This window comes from Lissotriton helveticus, chromosome 3_1, assembly GCF_964261635.1.
Source record: "Lissotriton helveticus chromosome 3_1, aLisHel1.1, whole genome shotgun sequence".
In the NCBI taxonomy this organism is placed as follows: Eukaryota; Metazoa; Chordata; class Amphibia; order Caudata; family Salamandridae; genus Lissotriton; species Lissotriton helveticus.
The window spans coordinates 1,038,378,237-1,038,398,360 of record NC_136061.1 but is presented as its reverse complement, the minus strand read 5'-3'; positions in this window follow the sequence as shown (position 1 = coordinate 1,038,398,360).

Below are 20,124 nucleotides of genomic sequence, written 5' to 3'. Positions count from 1 at the left end.
TCAGAGAGAGATGGCCTGGATTTACCGTATGCAAACCATGAGGCCGGCTGGTCTCAATGATCGTTTGGAATTTGCATGCTTTGTATAAACCTGAGTCACATTTGTATATACCCTGCTCCGTCATATGCTACTAGAAGTCATTATTTTGATTATCTTTACCCTATAGTGGGTTTACATTGTAAATTTCACCATTCTAAGATGGCCACCCTGTTTTAGCACGTTACCATTGTAATTTCACCACTCCATGATGGCCACTTTAATTTTTTGGGCTACCTGTGTGTTAGTCCACTTTTTATTTCTCACTTTCGAATGCTCATTAACTTCACCAAACTTCCTGCTTCACCGACACTGGCGTTTTTACACGCATACCGGCAAAGACACCTTGTGAGTACCCACAGTCCCGCAAACTAAACCGCATGTTTATATGCTGTTAAATTTTCACCGCAATTTGTGTAAGCATGCTCATTCACGTTATGATTATTTGTGCACTACGCGCTTTTAAGTGTTTACCGCGATTTCGCTTTTGTTTATTTACACGGCATCAAATCTTCACTGCGTTTTGTCTAAGCATGTTAGTTCACGCCATGGTTATTCGCGCACTACGCGCTTTTGAGTTTTCATCGTGATCACGCTATCTTCTTTCTGGTAACACTCACAAATTAGGCATGCATATTTTTCACCACTAGATGTTTTAGGATACCGTCAAACTTGTCACACTTACGCTGCCATTAATGCATGTTAATAAGTTTTCACTCAAGATTTTTTTCTCTCATGGCTAAGTGAGCACTGGAAACGTATATTATTTTCACCATGTCTGTTGGGCTTTAAAGCATCAACATTGATAATTATGATTTTCACACAGTGTATTACTGTATACCGATTGCTATGTCTCATTTAATTCGCAGAGGCTCCCAGATGAAGGGCCCACCACAGCCCGAAATGCATTGGAGCATGGAAATGTATTGTCATTGAATGGATTCATTGCAAAACATGAAAATATTGAACTTTACGAATTATTGATAAACAAATCATGAATGAATAAAATTCAGTTTTGAAAATTTGGAATCTCGTTTGTTGGGAACCCCAAGGAGTGCCCTATTTTCAGGGATGTCGTCATGAGATTCATGGTGACACGTGATGTATTAACTCTCTTGCTGCAACAGACGTTGCATACGTTTTTGACCCATACTTGAAAACTCAAGAATTTCTACAATACGAACAAGAATATCCTCTGCCAACTGAGATTCTACCTCTAGAACAGTACGAATGTATAATTTATACAGACGGATCAGCACAGCCCGCAATTGGGGGTAAACAAGCTCATGGTGCTGCGTGCGCGATCGTTAAAGGTCGCTGGCGCAATGGTTAATTCAGACCTATGGTCACAAAAACACAATCTCTCAGAGACTGTACAGTTCAGCGAGCTGAACTACAGGCTTTCAACATGGTGCTTGAGAATACCAATCGTGAATTCCCCACACTCAGTGTGCGATTCGTATTACTGCGTCCAGTCTTACAATGAATACTTGCAGAACTGGGTTCAAAACGGTTTCAAAGATGCAAAAGGTGGCACAATTAAGCATAACTTGCTTTGGGAACAATTAGTTCAATTACAGAAAGAACTACAAAAGACTCACGTGATCCATACACTGAGTCATCTACGTGACGGCGTTCACGTTGAAGGGAATTAATTGGCTGATGAAGCCGGGAAGGCAGCTGTGCAAAGGCTTGCGTAGCTGCAATCACTCGTTCAAAAACAAAAATAGACAGTGAAATAATTCAGGCTGTTGCCGCTTCCAACAAAGACAGCGGTAAAACGTTACCAAAAGGCTTTCCACTCAAGTACTCATATATAACTGATGTAAATATTGTTCCTTTTGCTCAAATCCCCGGAGTGAGGGATAGAGTAATTCCAAACATGGAACATAGATTAGGACTAATGGATGGAGTGGAGGAGTGTGGCTCACTGATTAGAGCGGCAGACCCTGATTCAGAGGTCTGGCCCGGGACCAGGGTTCAATTCCCGTCGCTGCAGGGTCTTGAGCTCAAATGTCCGCGGACCCGATAATTCTTGGCGCGGTGCCTACTCTAATCATGGGGTCCCACGCTGCAACTCTGGGCAATAGCTTGCTTAGTCTCCACACCGGCCCTAATCGCTAAGGATGCCTGGCTTCACCAGGGGGGTGCCCAGGAGTTGGGCGCCTCGCAGGAACAGGCCAAGACGGGTTCCTCAGCGGTTTATTCAGCGTGGGACACACTGGTAAGTGTAACCATGCGCTTTATAAGCTTCAGAATTACAAGTTTTTTTTAATCTTAGCAGGGCATGAAGGGCTTGTCTCTGCACACGCAGGTGTTTCCGCCACAGTGTCATTATTAAAACAAAGATACTGGTGGCCGCACATGAGGAAACAGACCAGAAATTATGTTTTGGAATGTGAAATCTGCCAGAAAATAAAGGTTTCGACAGTGAATCGCCCGGCGCAGACACCCCTTTTAATTTCAGATAAACCATTAGCATGCGTTTACCTGGACCACTGTGGTCCCTTACAGAGGGATGGTAACTACAAATATATCATGGTCGCAGTGGATTCCTGCTCAAGATTCATTTGGATGTGGCCTCAGCGCTGGGCTGACGCCAGAACTGTTATATCGGCACATACGCAGTTGGCACGCTACATTCTGACCAGGGTCCTGCGTTTAGCTCCAAAGCTTACAAGGAGGCCATGGCCAATTTGGGCGTTGCATTGTGGTATTCGAGTCCATTCTATCCTGAGGTAAATTTTGTAGTGGAAAGAAAAAACCGGGACACAAAGCAATCTATAACAGCTAGGGTATTAGGCTCGGGTGACGGGTGGGTCAAACGTCTAATAAGTCTCCAACGTAGTTTAAATAATCTGCCAAGAAATTCTCTGGGTGGAATCGCTCCATATGAAATCCTTTTTTGGTACTAGAATGCTTGTCCAGGACCTCCATCGTCACACTTCAGTGGTGGACCAATACCCTTTGATATCAAAGACAGTTTGACTGTTTTGCAGGACTTAAACGAGAAAAGGAGAAGTCAAAGCAACACAATAGAGAAACCAACGACCACTGAAGGAGAACCACCCATCCCAGCAAGGCCTGTCGGGATTCCAAAGATTGGGGATCTAGACAGAGAAAATATCGCAGATAAGAAGGAATTTGGGCCTTCTTACAGAAAACCAGTACCTGTGCTAGCAATCCACGGATCAAGAACAGTGTTACTGCCGCCCCTTGCTGGAAGAAAAGAGGACAGGTTCAATTGACCTGGTCAAACCACATCATGTGGCCGATAATAAGTAGTTGGCCCAGTGGACTCCAAAGATGTAGCAGAAGACCAAATCTTGCTACTATCCAAGAGGTTCAAACTGAAAGACTCATCACCTTTGAAGAATCTGCAGTAAGAAAAGAAGGACTAAGCAATAAAGCTATGGAACTTGTGCCTCTGAGACCCAAATAACAGTTTGTCAAGACTCTCCTGTCTACAATGATGTAGCATCTGACTATACTAATATGACAAAAGATCCAGTAGCCCCAGTGATTTCAAATAATCCTGATGCAATTTCAACAAAAAGCAGAACTGCTTCTGGCTATTTCATCAACTTTGATACATTTTCTGAGGATCCCATTGAGCCTGAAACAACGCCAGCAAATAAAACTTTTAAAGATCAAGTAACAGAACTTATTCGACAACTTGAAAAAACGTATCTAATTTCACCCTGGGTTGAACTTTGGATTGTGCTTGGCGTACTTTTTCTCCTACTTTGGCTAATCATGGTATTAACTTTGGGGATGCTGATAAATGGAAAATATAGTAAAATGGACACAGCAAGTAAGAACATCAACTTGCTCCTGAAGCCACACAAATCATCTCCTCTGGAACAAAGAGACTTGACATCAGTAAACATCACAGCCATCCCTATACCTGGTGGTAAAGCGTGGGACAGAACTGATTATGACATTTATGGTCCTACAGAGCTGTTGAAGATTCCACATCAATTTAAGGTTTCCTTGAGTGACTTTGTTTCACCCAGCACGTTGTCTGATGATTGGGACTTTGAGACTGTTAATAATATGATGTCAGATTTAGGGATGTCTGCAAAATTCACAAAACATGAATATTTAGAAGGTTCATCAGATTATGCACAAATGTATTGTTATAATTACTATGGTCATCATTACTTGCACAAATCTAGTAAACCCTAGAAATATTTATACTTTTAATCAATGGGAACATTGTCCAACGCCACCAAAAGGTAGCTCAAAAACATTCTATGATGAATTTACATACTTCTCAGGTTTTAATGTCTCAAATCCAGAGACATTTTACTTTAGAAATGTTAATAAGACAGGAATGAAAAGTATGTTAATCAATACAAAGCAGATTTATTCAGCAGCCTTTTATGCCCAGCTGTCCTCATTATGTTTCGATGTTTGGAGTGACAACATAGAAACAAAAAAACTGTCTGGGGCTCAAAAGACTGGCAAGTGCAGGGTATAGAAGCTTTTTTTCGAGCCTGAATTATCCTTGGACAAATAATGTTTTTGAATGACACTGTTCAACACACATCCTGCCTTGGTCTGGCCAAGATAAAAGATTTGAACAAACCGTCCATACCTACACCCACACATGATGGCAAAAACAGTTCAGAGGGAGGTGTCAACGTAAAATGTATTCTAAAAAAGAGAACTGATCCTGAATGGAATAAATGGTTAATCTGGCCCACAGACATGAATAACTGTCAAGATAAATTCCTGAATAAGACACAAGGGTTTACAGTAACTAGGCCAGATCCAAGATTTGTCCAGAGACAACATCCAGGGATAGTAACAACATACAGTGTAGGAAAACTGTGCCTTGAGTGGCTAATAAAATCTACACTTCCAGAGGTAAAACAACACTTATCTTTACTTAAAGATGGCGTTGATTTAAGGGACTTCTTATCAGGTCCAGCAAAACAACGTCATAAACGTTTCATATACGCAGGTATATATGCCAATTATAATGAAGCTTGGAAAGCGACACAGGCAGAGACTGCAGAAAGAATACGAGAAATTGATCGTATTAATTTAGAGAAAGCACTCTCTGTAGTTGACAATGGGTTAACGACCCCGTCATCCAGAATTTATTTTTTGGGACAGCATAGTATCATGCTACAGCGTGGACAGTCACAATTACGTTCTATAACGCTTTTAGGCTGGACGTTGCAAAATCTTCATTCTGGATATGTGCCATGGCGTCTAATCAACACCACGTGGATGTATGATGTTACAACGCATACTTTTACAACGCCTACCTTTACATCGTAAGTTTTACAACGCATACCATTACAACGCATAATGCTTTTGGGCGCTGGATAGTGAATAGTTTAATTTACTATTCCAACTCCAGTCTCCGTGGATAGAAGGGAAGGTGTTGGATAGTACATTAAACCTATTCCCTATCCTAGAGCGCCCCCCAGCGCTATGCGTTGTAATGGTTTGCGTTGTAAAAGTTGTGTTGTAATGGTAGTTCGTTGTAAAAGTTTCGTTGTAAAGGCTGTATACCACACCACGTCACTGTTTTCTGTATTTAACGTTACAGATAAACAAATCACTTTGGCACAAAGAGGAGCAGACTATAGGGTGCTGAGCATTGAAAAACTGGAAAGATTACCATTAACTGTTTCAGAAAAGTCTGTAACAGAATGGATAATACACAGGATAATCACTCTGCCTGTCACAATTTTCAACTTTGTATACTGTTTCAAACAAGTACCAGTTGCCGTGTATGAAAGGTTGGGTAAGGAATACATTAAGTCAACCTGGGAATTACCATACACACACAAATGTTGGAGTGGGGGACTTGTATGCAAGTATTGTTTCCTAAAGCTAAGACGGACGGGGAGTCGCCGCTATGGCCTTCACTGAACATCTCTTCTATTCGAATTGATACTTTAAGCAGAATGAAAGCCATTCTTTTACAAAAAACGGTGCCACTGACCTCGCCCAAAGAGATGTATGAATTACAAGTTGCAAGGTCCTCTGCAGAGATACATGCCCTTTTATCCACAAACTGTCCAATACATTTCGTAGAAATGTTAGGTCGTATCTTAAACATGTCTGATACTAGTGGTATTGTACATGTATTTAAGATAGTTTTTTCAGGACTGTTAGCACCTTTTGAAGCAGTCCTCGGCATTTTTCCAAACTTCGTGCACTCTGTTTTCGGCGGCCTGCCTCTCGTTTTGGGACTCGTAGCAGAAATACTATTCTTGTTCCTTCTGCTCCAGTATGGCAAGTCCGGTCAGCAACAACACCCATCTTACCATCGAGAACACTCTCCTGGCAAGGAAGTGTCGTGAGCGCATGATACAGATCCTGGGCCTGGCTCGTCTAAGAGACCTGAACACCACATGGTTTCTATCATTCTGACCAATCTGGCAAGATTGCATCTTACCTGTTCTACGATGCCTGCTATGTGGAGAAGAATGCGTGTTGGATGTCTGTCTCACACTTCCATCAGCACTGCCAACCGATGTTGATACCCTGCTTGGTTCGGTAACGGCCCATGCATCCTGTTGTCCCCAGCGGCTACCAATCCTGATGACGGCATTCATTGAGATCTCACAAACGCAATCTGCTGGCAGTGAGATACGTGGATCGACAGGCACACAGGTACCACCTTCATCTCCATCTCCGACGAACATTGCTAATACGGCTAACGCTGACAGCGATGCTTCACATTTTTGTGCTATCAGTTTACTTAATAAAGTGGTCCAACTTTCACCTACTGTGGTAGACGATTTTTTTGCCAGCTTAGAAGATTTAGGGCCAGATGTAGGTAGCCAAATACCGGTCGGTAACGGCCGATTTCGGCCGTTACCGACCGGTATTTGGCTTTTGACATGTAGGTGGCTCGGATTTTACAGAATTGGTATATTTACCGATTCGGTAAATTTACCACTTCTGTATTTTTCCGAATCGGTAAATATACCGATTCTGTTAATCCATATGTAGGTGGCACAGTTTGCCGTGCCACAGGCCCTTAGGATTGCTTATTTTACCACCCAATCCTATTGGGTGGTAAAATACCGAATTCCAGTGTCCATGCACATCTGTGCATGTACACCTATGCCATGTGACACACAGACATGCCCTTAGGGCATGTATGTGTGCCACATGGCACAAGAGCCTGCAATTGGGGTGCTACAGGGTGTCAAAGTGACAACCCGTTCCCCCTGCAAGGATTCGGTATTTACCGATTCGGTAAATACCGAATCGGTATTTTCCATTGATTCCTATGGGCTTCAAGGCCCATAGGAATCAATAGGAAATACCGATTCGGTATTTACCGAATCGGTAAATACCGAATCTTACAGAATCGGTAATTGTAAAATGAAAATTACCTACATCTGCATACTTCCAATTTACCTACTCTTAAATACTGAATCGGTATGATTCGGTATTTAAGAGAAGGTAAATCGGAATTACCTACATCTGGCCCTTAATGTTTTCTCCAAACAACGAGAATGACTTTTGAAGTTAGCACACAGCCTTCTATGGCACTCTGTATTCGACCTTCACTTTTCAAAACAAAACTTCCAACTTTAAAAACTCTATTTTTCTTTTGCGATTTGACTTTTTCTAAAATTGAAAACTTTTTTGGCACAAAGTAATCTGCTTAAAGTAGAACTATTCTTAGAGAACAAGAATTCTTTGAAACACTTCCAAGAGACAATATTTCACCTTGTCCACAACCTAAACAGTATATTCTGTCATGGAATGGTCTTGACTTTTTCTCCTGTATTTAAGAGCCATTTCATTTTTTTTTTTTCAAAACGTAGTTTATTGGTTTTACATAAACATACACGAATCTTTACAATATATGCAAAGAGTCAGGCAAAGGAAACCCTCCCCCAGCGATAAAATAATACATCATATAGTACAACTTCAGAATAATTCCTCGCTGTCCACACCCCAGTATTTAGGATCCATTTCATGAATGTAATTTCATGATTAATTCTGATAAGCATTTTCCATGACACACTACATGCTTTGAATGAAAATATTGATTTAAAAAAAAAAAATGCGTACAGCACAAATGCTCATCTTTCGTGTACAGCCATTTCAAATGCATTTTATATATTTTGGGAGGGATTTATAACAGATCATTCTTTAGATATGTTTTACATGCTTAGAATTTAGTAATATCGAACATAATAAAGTGGAGTGGGTGATGTATGGCGTTTTAGGATTCGAGGGAAATTTACCGATTTGTGCCCTTTTATATACATAGAAATCATACCCATATTTAGACATAACCAAACCAGTCCAAATACAGGCATGGCTACTTCCACTAGTTCCAGAAAGCCACAACGATTTCTTGGAAAACTCGGCTTCAGCAGTCAGGGACATCCCCTTACTTGAATAATGTTTTGTCCTAGAAATCATGGCGTTTTCAAAGAACTACCATTCCCTTGGGGTTCTTTGGTGACGTTATTATGTCTGACTTTACGTCAAACTAGGCACCTTCAAGGTATAAATATGCCAACACTTGCCCTAGCAAACAGACGGTAGTTCGGAGCAGCTTGACTATCTACTTGCCCGATGCAGCTCGCTACAGCAAGTGCCGAAGGAAGCCGACCCTCCAGCTGACCCACTGACAGAGAAGCTGTCCTTTCTCTCGCTGAGAATCCAGCTCCAGTGTTTCCAAGCTCCCCTTGCGGGGTGTTGGGAAATCGAGTCCCGAGACAGAGATATCAGACCTCCTTCATTCTAAAACCAAGGTACGGAGCTGATTAGACCCTAAGAGAAATCTTGGATAGATTCTTGGCAAAGAAAAACTAAACCTATGCTACACCTCACTTACTTCTTCCCTCATACTAGACTTAGGTTAGGTACATCGGGGTAGGTGTATTTTAGAAGCACCAGGTGAGTAAGTTTTAGCCTTTGTTATTTATGTATGTATTTATTTATGGTTTAGGAACCATACAATGCTTTTACAGTATTATTTTAAAATACTCTTCTTACTGTACGCATTATACTTTTGTCCCGGGGAGGTCGGGACTTGGGGGTGTTCGACCACTGGACTGACGGGCGGTGTAGGGGAAAAGAGGAACATAGGCTCCTTCAATAAAGGAGTTAAAGAGGGTTTAATGGGTATATACGTCTTTTTCATCAGAGGTACAGTCCGTTCTCTTGTACATACAACAGGGTCCAAAGTAAAGAAAGCTTTTTCCAGCTTGTGTAGTCCCGATGTCTGGACAGGCGTGGTCTGGGTCCGACCGGGGACCTTTCTCCCTCTCGGTTCCACTCCGTTACCGAAAATAAAAGAAAATGGGGGTCAGGTACAGGTGAGGCTTCGGGAACAATCAGGACCGGGAGTGAGGAAACAACAACAGTGTTTAGGTGCTCACTTCTCTCATATCAGGGTGTGAGGGGAAGTGCTCGTGATGAGGTAGGGGAATCTTAGGGCGGTGCACCTTAGACTCGGGGCTGCCTCCTCCGCCCGACCCAACCCGCTACCCGGCCCCGTACCTCTTTGAGCCACGCTCCTCCCGTAGGAACGTGGCAGGGCGAAACGTTGAAACGTTGGCCTCCTGGCTTGTCGCTCTCGATGTCTCTCTTCTCCTCCGAATCTCTCCGTCCTTCCTCTCCGTTACTCACAGCCTCCGGGGAAACGCCATCCGATGAACCGTCGTTACTTCCTGCTTTTGACGTCATGACGTCGTCGAGGGGTGGAGCTTCGTCCTCCGGGTTCGTATCCTTAAAGGGACCCCACGAGTTGTTGACTTTCGTCCAGCCGGACTCGGGTTCTTCGCTCCATGTACATTGCGGTAACTGTGGGGACAAGGGGCATGGTGAAAGGGGGGTGGCGGACCACCAGTCCGTAGGGATAGTTATGTCCGGTCCGCCCGCCCCGTCACAACTTTGCAACCAGTATTACAATTGTAGCAGTTCATTTTACTTGTCTGAGAAAGAAGACTGTTCAATAAACCCTTTTATTGCAAACGCCCGTCTCTCTATTTCGCTGCACCTCTGATGAAACGAAGCATGCACAATTGACTGGGGTAAAATATCTATCTATTGTTTCCACGACTCTGAAGATCAGTTTTATTCTTGGGGAAACAAAGTTGTCATGTTTATGTGGTTGTCAGAAACTAATCCCTTCTTGTTTATTCGAGAACGTTTCTAGTGACCTCTGAGCTAGCTGGCACTCACAATTTATTTATTTATTTATTTATTTTTTGCACTTGTAATGCGCACAGATACCCACAAAGGGTTTCCTGGCGCCAGGGCTGAGAGGCCGAAACACAGAGAGCAGCAACAGTCAAAGACCACAATTATTTATTAAAAAGCCAAGTTTTAACGTTTTTCTTAAAACTGGCGAGGTTATCCTCCTTACGTAGGGCTAAAGGGAGGGAGTTCCAAAGAACTGGTCCCAGATAGGAGAAGGATTTTCCCCCCACTCGGGCCAGTTTAAATCTGGGAACCACAAAATTTGCTCCATTTAAAGAACGGAGATTGCGTGCAGGAACGTGGGGCCTAACCAATTTTTGCAGGTACTTTGGTGCGGTCCCTGCCCTGATCTTGAACATGTAGGTCAAGGCTTTGAACCGGACCCGGTTCTCAACCCTCAGCCAATGCAGGTCCCTAAGGTGCTTCGAGATCCTTGCTGTCCTAGGGATCTCACACAGCAACCTGGCTGCGGAGTTCTGGACGAGCTGCAGCCGCCTGGTCACGGCTAGATTGGAACCCAGGTATAAGATGTTACCGTAGTCAAGCCTGGATGTAATTAGTGCATTGACTACGGTCTTCTGGGTATCCACAGGCAGCATCCAGATGATCTTCCGCAGCCATTTAAGGATCGTGAAGCAAGTACCAGCCACTTTATTGACCTGCTGTTTCATCGATAGTGAGTCATCGATGCACACCCCTAAATTTCTAACCTGGGTAGCCGGGATGGGGAAAGCACCCAGAGATGGCGGCCAATGGGTATCCTGCCACAGATCTCTATTTTTACCCAGGAGAAGGATCTCCGTCTTCTCCCCGTTAAGCTTCAGCTGGTTCGTTGACATCCAGCTGAAGACTTCCTGAAGACCTAGTAGACCTAAGTCCTACGTCACATCTATAGGATATGTTATTCCAATGCGCAGAGCCTATTGGGAATATAGGGACAACACTACAATTGAATGCAAGAAAGAAAGAAGAAAAGATAGGATGGATGCAAGAAATAAGTAAAAAAAGACAGACCAAATGAAGGGAAAAAATGAAAGGAGAGAAAGAAGGATATAAAGCAAGAAAGAAGAAATTAAAGCAAGAAAGAAGAAATGAAAGGAGACACAAAAGAGAGAAAGGATAAAGAAAAAATAAAGAAAGTAAAAAGAAGGAAAGACAAAATGATAGAAGGAAAGAAAGAAAGTAAAAGAAAGTAATGAAGGAAGGAAAGAAGGCACAATAAGAAAGAAGGCAAGAAAGTAGGAAAGAAAGAAGGCAAAAAGGAAAGAAAAGAAAGAAAGAAGGAACGAAAGAAGGAAGGCAAGAAGGCACAATCAGAAGGAAGGCAAGAAAGAAAGATTTCGAAAAATTAATACAGAACAGTTTCAAATGGACACAATCTGTTATGCTGTGAAGCACCAGCAGTCAAACAGTAAACAAATGACACTCCAGAAGGAATTTTTAACAGCATTGGCAAGAGGCAAATATTGTTAACACGTGGAATATGGCCTCTGCACACATCTTTTAAAGCATCCTGCTGTCACAGCAGACTCCATGGGCATCCGCAGGGGGGGGGCAAGGGGGTGCGCTTGCCCCCCCCCCCTGGATCGCCGGTCCGTTCGTTGCTGGCCCAGTGACAATGTGGTATTATCTCTCAGGCAGCGCACAGGGAGGCTGTCAACATTCCTTTTATGGAGCCTTTGGTCCCCTTAATTTTCGCAATTACAGCAGGCTTTGCTGTTCCCTTGTGAGAAGCCCTAAGAGTTTAAATGTTCTCTAACTTGGGGCCTCTCCCCCTTCTCTTTAAACTCTAGAGGCTGCAGCAGCCCCTCCCCGACCTCCAGCAGACTGTGGACAGGCCCATTGTCATTATGTCTGCTGCTGATCATCACATAAAGAATGACAATGGGCCGTCTGCCTTTAACATGCCTTGCAGACATCCTACCTGTGTTTTTTTTTTTAATTAAAGAGTGTCCCCACACACCGCCTCAGCAGGCGGCCAGACCCTCTGCTCTATGGGGGCCGGCGACCCTCTGCTCTATGGGGGCCGGGTGATTCACAACAAAGCCTTATTAAAGTCTTTTAAAGACCTGTGAAGTAACTGGGGTGCGGCTGTGTGTGTGCCTGGGAAGCTGGGGTGAGGTGACAGAGAGTGACAGACAGAGGTTGACAGACAGAGGGTGGCAGAGGGAGGACAACAGAGGGGAGACAGAGGGAGGGAGACAGAGGGAGGGAAACCGAGAGAGGGAGACAGTGAGAGAGACAGGGAGGGAGACCGAGGAAGGGAGATAGAAACAGACAGAGGGAGACAGAGAGAGAGGGAGACTGAGAGAGGGAGACCGATAGGGCGGGAGACAGAGGGAGAGAGCGAGAGGGAGGGAGACAGAGGGAGGGAGACAGAGGGCGACAGACAGAGGAAGAGGGGTGACAGAGGGAGGGAGACAGATAGAGGGAGACAGAGGGAGGCAGACAGACAGAGACAGACAGAGAGAGGGAGACAGAGAGAGAGGGAGACAGAGTGAGGCAGAGGGAGACAGAGAGAGAGGGAGACAGAGGGAGGGAGGAGAAGACAGAGGGACGGAGACAGAGGGATGGAGACAGAGGGAGAGGGAGACGGACAGAGTGAGTGAGACAGAGGGAGAGAGAGAGAGAGAGAGAGAGGAAGATGGACAGAGTGAGTGAGACAGAGGGAGAGAGAGACAGAGAGAGAGAGAGAGAGAGAGAGAGAGAGAGAGAGAGGGAGGGGGTGGGGAGACCGAGTGGGAAGGAGACAGAGAGCGATAGGGAGGGAGGGAGACAGAGACAGACAGAGATAGAGAGACAGAGACAGATGGAGGCAGGGACAGGGGCAGACAGGCAGAGACAGACAGAGAGACAGAGAGGGAGACAGAGGGAGGGAAACAGGGACAGATAGAGACAGGGACAGACAGATAGAGGCAGAGACAGGGACAGACAGATAGAGGCAGAGACTAAGACAGGCAGAGAGACCGAGAGGGAGACAGAGGGAGGGAAACAGGGACAGACAGGGACAGATAGAGACAGGGACAGACAGACAGATAGAGGCAGATAAAGGGACAGACAGATAGAGGCAGAGACTAAGACAGGCAGAGAGACCGAGAGGGAGACAGAGGGAAGGAAACAGGGACAGATAGAGACAGGAACAGACAGACAGATAGAGGCAGAGACAGGGACAAACAAATAGGGGCAGAGACTAAGACAGACAGACAGAGAGGGAGACAGAGGGAGAGGGAGGGAGACAGAGGGTGACAGAGGGAGGGAGACGGAGAGAGAGAGAGACAGAGGGAGGGAGACGGAGGGAGACGGAGAGAGAGAGAGAGGGTGACGGAGGGAGACGGGGAGAGAGAGAGAGAGAGAGAGAGAGGGAGACTGAGGGAGACAGAGAGAGGAGGACTGAGGGAGACAGAGAGGGAGGGAGACAGAGGGAGGGAGACAGAGAGAGGGAGACAGAGAGAGAGGGAGACAGAGAGAGAGGGAGGGAGACAGACAGAGGGAGACAGACAGAGGGAGAGAGACAGACAGAGGGAGACAGAAAGAGGGTGACAGAAAGAGGGTGACAGACAGAGGGAGGGAGACAGACAGAGGGAGACAGACAGATGGAGACAGGCAGAGGGAAACAGACAGAGGGAGGAGGGCAACAGACAGAGGTAGACAAACAGAGGTAGGGAGACAGAGGGAAGGAGAGGGAGGGAGGCAGAGGGAGAGAGAGGGAGGGAGACAGGGAGAGATAGCGAGGGAGACAGAGGGAAGGAGATGGAGAGAGAGAGAGGGAAGGAGGCAGAGAGAAGGAGAGGGAGGGAGACAGGGACAGATGGAGACAGGGACAGACAGACAGATAGAAGCAGAGACAGGGACAGACAGATAGAGGCAGAGACTAAGACAGACAGACAGAGAGGGAGACAGAGAGGGAGACAGAGGGAGAGAGAGAGGGAGGGAGAGAGAGGGAGACAGAGAGAGACAGAGAGAGAGAGGGAGACAGAGAGAGGGAGACAGAGAGAGGGAGACAGAGGGAGAGTGACAGAGGGAGGAAGACAGAGGGAGGGCGACAGACAGAGGGCGACAGAGCGAGACAGACAGAGGGAGGGAGACAGAGGGAGGGAGACAGAGGGAGGGAGACAGAGGGAGGGAGACAGAGAGAGGGAGACAGAGAGAGAGAGGGAGACAGAGAGAGAGAGGGAGACAGGGGGAGGGAGACAGACAGAGGGAGAGAGACAGACAGAGGGTGACAGACAGAGGGTGACAGACAGAGGGCGACAGACAGAGGGCGACAGACAGATGGCGACAGACAGAGGGTGACAGACAGAGGGTGACAGACAGAGGGCGACAGACAGAGGGCGACAGACAGAGGGCGACGGACAGAGGATGACAGAGAGGGAGGTAGACAGAGGGAGACAGACAAAGGGAGACAGACAGAGGGCGACAGACAGAGGGAGACAGACAGAGGGAGACAGACAGAGGGAGGAGGGCAACAGAGGGAGGGAAACAGACAGAGGGAGGGAGACAGAGAGAGAGGGAGAGAAAGGGAGAGAGAGAGAAGGAGACAGAGAGAGACGGAAGGAGACAGAGAGAAGGAGAGGGAGGGAGACAGAGAGAGAGGGAGACAGAGAGACAGAGAGAGAGAGAGAAAGGAAGATGTGTGTATGCCAGGTCTGGTGGCTCAGTGGACGAAGGAATCCCCTGCAGGGGCATGTGTTCAACCTCATGGTCATAGTTTTTTTTGTTGCTCTAGAGAGACAGAGAGAGGGAGACAGAGAGAGGGAGACAGAGAGAGGGAGACAGAGGGTGACGGAGGGAGATGGAGGGAGACGGGGAGAGAGAGCGAGAGAGAGGGAGACAGAGAGAGGGAGACTGAGGGAGACAGAGAGAGGGAGACTGAGGGAGACAGAGAGAGAGGGAGATAGAGGGAGGGAAACAGAGAGAGGGAGACAGAGAGAGAGGGAGACAGAGAGAGGGAGACAGAAAGAGGGTGACAGAAAGAGGGTGACAGACAGAGGGAGGGAGACAGACAGAGGGAGACAGACAGAATGAGACAGACAGAGGGAGACAGACAGAGGGAGACAGGCAGAGGGAAACAGACAGAGTGAGGAGGGCAACAGAGGGAGGTAGACAGACGGAGGGAGACAGAGGGAGGGAGAGGGAGGGAGGCAGAGGGAGAGAGAGGGAGGGAGACAGGGAGAGATAGCGAGGGAGACAGAGAGAGAGAGGGAAGGAGACGGAGAGAGAGAGCGGGAGGGCGGCAGAGAGAAGGAGAGGGAGGGAGACAGGGACAGATGGAGAAAGGGACAGACAGACAGATGGAGAAAGGGACAGACAGACAGATAGAGGCAGAGACAGGGACAGACATATAGAGGCAGAGACTAAGACAGACAGACAGAGAGGGAGACAGAGAGGGAGACAGAGGGAGAGAGAGAGAGAGGGAGGGAGGGAGAGGGAGGGATACAGAGAGAGACAGAGGGAGGGAGACAGAGGGAGGGAGACCGAGGGAGGGCGACAGAGAGAGGGATACAGCGGGAGGGAGACAGAGGGAGGGAGACAGAGGGAGGGAGACAGAGGGAGGGCGACAGACAGAGACAGACATGGGAGGGAAATGGAGGGAGACAGAGGGAGGGAGACAGAGAGAGGGAGACAGAGAGGGGGAGACAGAGAGAGAGAGGGAGACAGGGGGAGGGAGACAGACAGAGGGAGAGAGACAGACAGAGGGTGACAGACAGAGGGTGACAGACAGAGGGCGGCAGACAGAGGGTGACAGACAGAGGGTGACAGACAGAGGGCGACAGACAGAGGGCGACAGACAGAGGGCGACAGACAGAGGATGACAGAGAGGGAGGGAGACAGACAGAGGGCAACAGACAGAGGGAGACAGACAGAGGGGGATGGCAACAGAGGGAGGGAGACAGACAGAGGGAGGGAGACAGAGGGAGAGGGAGAGAGAGGGAGGGAGACAGGGAGATAGAGGGAAGGAGACAGAGAGAGAGGGAAGGAGACAGAGAGAAGGAGAGGGAGGGAGACAGAGAGAGAGGGAGACAGAGAGAGAGGGAGACAGAGAGACAGAGAGAGAGAGAGAGAGAGAGAAAGAAAGATGTGTGTATGCCGGGTCTGGTGGCTCAGTGGACGAAGGCATCCGCTGCAGGGGCATGTGTTCAACCTCATGGTCATAGTTTTTTTTATGTTGCTCTAACCCCCACCTCCCTCCCCCTCAGACCCCGCACCCACCGGTGCGGCCCTCGGCCACAAACCACACTGTAAATTTGGCTCAGAGAGAAAGTTTGTGAGTGCCCATGCTCTAGAACCACATCAACCTGATTTAGAATTTTTTGGTTTTTTCCGGCCATTTTTTGGTTTTCCCTCTGTTTTATTGTAGTTGCCAGGCCGCCTGCTGTGGTGCATTACAAGATTTTTCTCTTCCCCCTATGGGTTCAAATGAAATGAATTTGTACTTGTAAAGCACACTTATACTCCAACTGGGATTTCCTGGCGCTGTACGCATACCCCTGTGGAACCCTTCCTGGCTTTTCCCAGCGCTGTTGGGGCCGTTGGAAAAATTAAGTAAGCTATTGCCCAGAGTTGCAGAGTGGGACCCATGATTAGAATAGGCACCGAGGCGAGAATTATCAGGTCCGAGGAAATTGAGCCCAAGACCCGCCGAGGCGGGAATTGAACCCTGGTCCCGGGCCAGACCTCTGCATCAGGGTCTGCCGCTCTAACCATTGAACCCCACTTCTTGTTTATTTAAGCTCTTTGTCTTATTAGATTTTTTTTAAATGTATTTAATACTTGCGCTCAATCATGTCGGAGGATGGTGATGAAGTTAAAATTTTGCCCCCCCTGGAAACATTTCTGCGGACGCCCATGGCAGACTCTAAACACATAGGCAACACCAAAGTAATAAATTGAAGGGAGAAAAAAACACTGGCACAGAAGGAAACTAGGTTGTGTGCAGATGTGCCCTTTTGTGAAAGAGCAAAATGCAGTCTCAGAAAGTGAAGTTATCCAGTACCTGAAGTGGACTGACCCCCTGCCCCATGCTGTATGCTGTAGTAGGAGGAAGCAACATGTGAATGACACACCAACAGACTGTGAAGGGGTCACGACTCCTGCCTTGGCGAAGCCGCGCCTTCCCTCACGATCACGGCGCCTGACTCATGATCCTCGGGCGTCCATAGCAACCCGGACTCCTCCCCTCTCTCCTTCGTTGCAGGAGCCAATCACGGAAAGCGGAGTCCCGGAAGGACTTTCCCGTGACCCCGGAAGTTCCTCCCACATTCCAGAGGCGGAGCCCAGAAAAGCCGGAACAGAGGACAACAGCGCGTTCAAGCTGGAAGACTCGTGGCAGGAGACAGCGTGCGGAGAACCCCGGGAGCCGAGCGGAGAGGAAGAAGAAGAAGAAGACGAAGTCTGGACGGAGGACTGGTGGAGTCCGGTGGAGGAAGCTGGAGAGCGGCCGCAACTCGCGGAAAGAGTTGCGGCGGGCCAAGTGAGTACCGACTCCCCTTGAGTGTAAATATCGCTGTGTATAGTCAGACCCTTATTCACCTTGCACCCAGCACTGTAGTATATTGTACATAGCCCGTTTGTTGCCACTGGCACGAATGTATATATTGCCCCCTCACTGACCCGTCACTCAGTCACCCTTCGACCTACCCCCTCTTCCTCTTTCCAGCTCTTACTCCTCCCCTCCCTACCTCACGTTCGCTTGGCTTCCCGTCACAACCCCGGTGAAGGTAGACGGCTTCTTACCGTTCTGTGCCGATAGAACTAACGGTCCTCTTTTTCTCTCCTTCTCATACCTCCGAGGAGCCACCGTCCCGCTGCTCGACCGGCCAACCCTTCTCTGGGAATCCTCACCCCGTCTTCCAGCCAAGTGCCTTCCCTCTGCGCAGAACCATCACCGCGACGACGAACAAAAGCCTCACCTCAAGACCCTGTTCTCCCTTCCTTCCCCACTTGAACTGTGTACAAACAATAAAGATCGGCTAAGAGATAGCCCACTACATACGGCCTCCACGCCTGTTATTCCGGTCCGCCTACACCCCACGATCACAGGTGGTGTCAGAAGTGGGATCACCCGGAAGCATGGAGGCCGCCGTGAAAAAGCTGGCGGAGACCCAGGAGCAACTGGGGAAGATGATGGAGCAATTCCTCAAGACGGCTGAGGACGACAGAGGGCAGCTACACGACGTCCTGAAAGGTCAGGGCACCGCCCAGGACCAAGCAATGAGCAAACTTACCGACGTCCTAGGACAACAGAGACCAGCCCCTTCTCTCCCCTCGGTGGTTCTCCAAAAGTATGTGCCAGGAGAAGATCCGGACTTCTTCTTCACCAATTTCGAACGACTGGCCCAAGCCGCGGCCTGGCCCCCTGACCGTTGGGGCCACTATCTGGGTCCCCTGCTTACAGGCGGGTTACAAGCGGCCTACCAACAGGCCAATATCCAGGGACAGACCCCATACGGCGACATCAAGACCTGTATCCTAGAACGCCTGGGTATTGACGACGAGACCTATCGGGTGAGGCTATGCCAAGCCAAGGAAGGGCCGCAAGAGACCCCTCGGGCCCTGTCTTTTCGTATCAAGGACCTAGCCGACCGTTGGCTGCGGTCCTCCACGGCCACAAAAGAAGACATACTCTCCAAGATCTATCTGGAACAGTTCCTAGCCTCTCTCCATCCTAACACACAAAAATGGGTTCGTCAGCATGCCCGCCTCACACTGGAGAACGCGATAGAAATCGCCAGCGCTTACAGTCGGGCACAAGACTTTCAGAAACCCAAAGAGGAACATCCACATCGACCCCAACCCCATGGCCACAACCGGACCCCGAGACCTTTCTTACCTAGGAAACCGGAACCCCCTCCTCTCTTTCCTTACCCGGTTATGCCCCGACCACCAACACCCGGTCCCCAATGCTACCACTGCGGGGGATATGGACACATCGCCCGGGTGTGCCCCCAGAAAGAAGAACCAATGGAGGTGGGTCTCGCCCGGAACTATGTCTGCCTCCCCGCGGGGAACAACCCTCCCGCATACCACTGCCCCGTGCGAATTGATGAACACCCAGTACTAGCCCTTGCCGACACGGGATGCAGACAGAGTGTGCTCCGACCCCAGGAACTTCCTCACCCGGTGGGGCCAGTGACCGGTACTGTAGCCATCCAATGCGTACACGGCGATACGAAACTGTACCCTACCGCCCGAATCAGGGTTCAACACCCCATGGATCACGGAAGCACCCTGACTGTGGGTCTCATTCCCTCTCTTCCGGAGCAAGTAATATTGGGTAGCAACTACCCCGGTCTTCCACGCCTTCTACACGACACCACCACCTCCTTAGAAAAGTGGTGGTCAGAGGCCCCGTATCCCCACGACCCTCCACCCACAGACACAACAGCTGCCAGACCATATAAAACGAAAACTCAAAAGAAAAAGGAGAAGAGGAACTACACTGCGGCTTTTCCCATTCGTGTGGAGGAACACCCCTGGGAAACAGACAGGGAGTTTCGCGCTGCCCAACAGGAAGACCCCGTCCTGCAGGATGCATGGGGACGTGCCCTGGACAATGAAGACCCCTTACAAGTAGGTCCATACTTTTATAAAAAGAACGGCCTGTTGTATAGAAAGGGGGGAGCCCAACAGACACCCCAGTTGATAATCCCAGACCCTTTCGCGACAAGGTTTTGTTTCTAGCCCATAGTCACCTATTGGGGGGCCACTTTAGCGATGAGAAGACCGGACAGGCTATCCTAGAAAAGTTCTATTGGCCAGGAGTCTACCAACAAGTAAAACAGTAGTGCCACGCCTGCCCGATCTGCCAAAAGAATAGTAAATACCGGCCTCCCCGAGTGCCTCTGCAGCCGTTACCCCTTATCGACGTCCCCTTCAGCAGGGTGG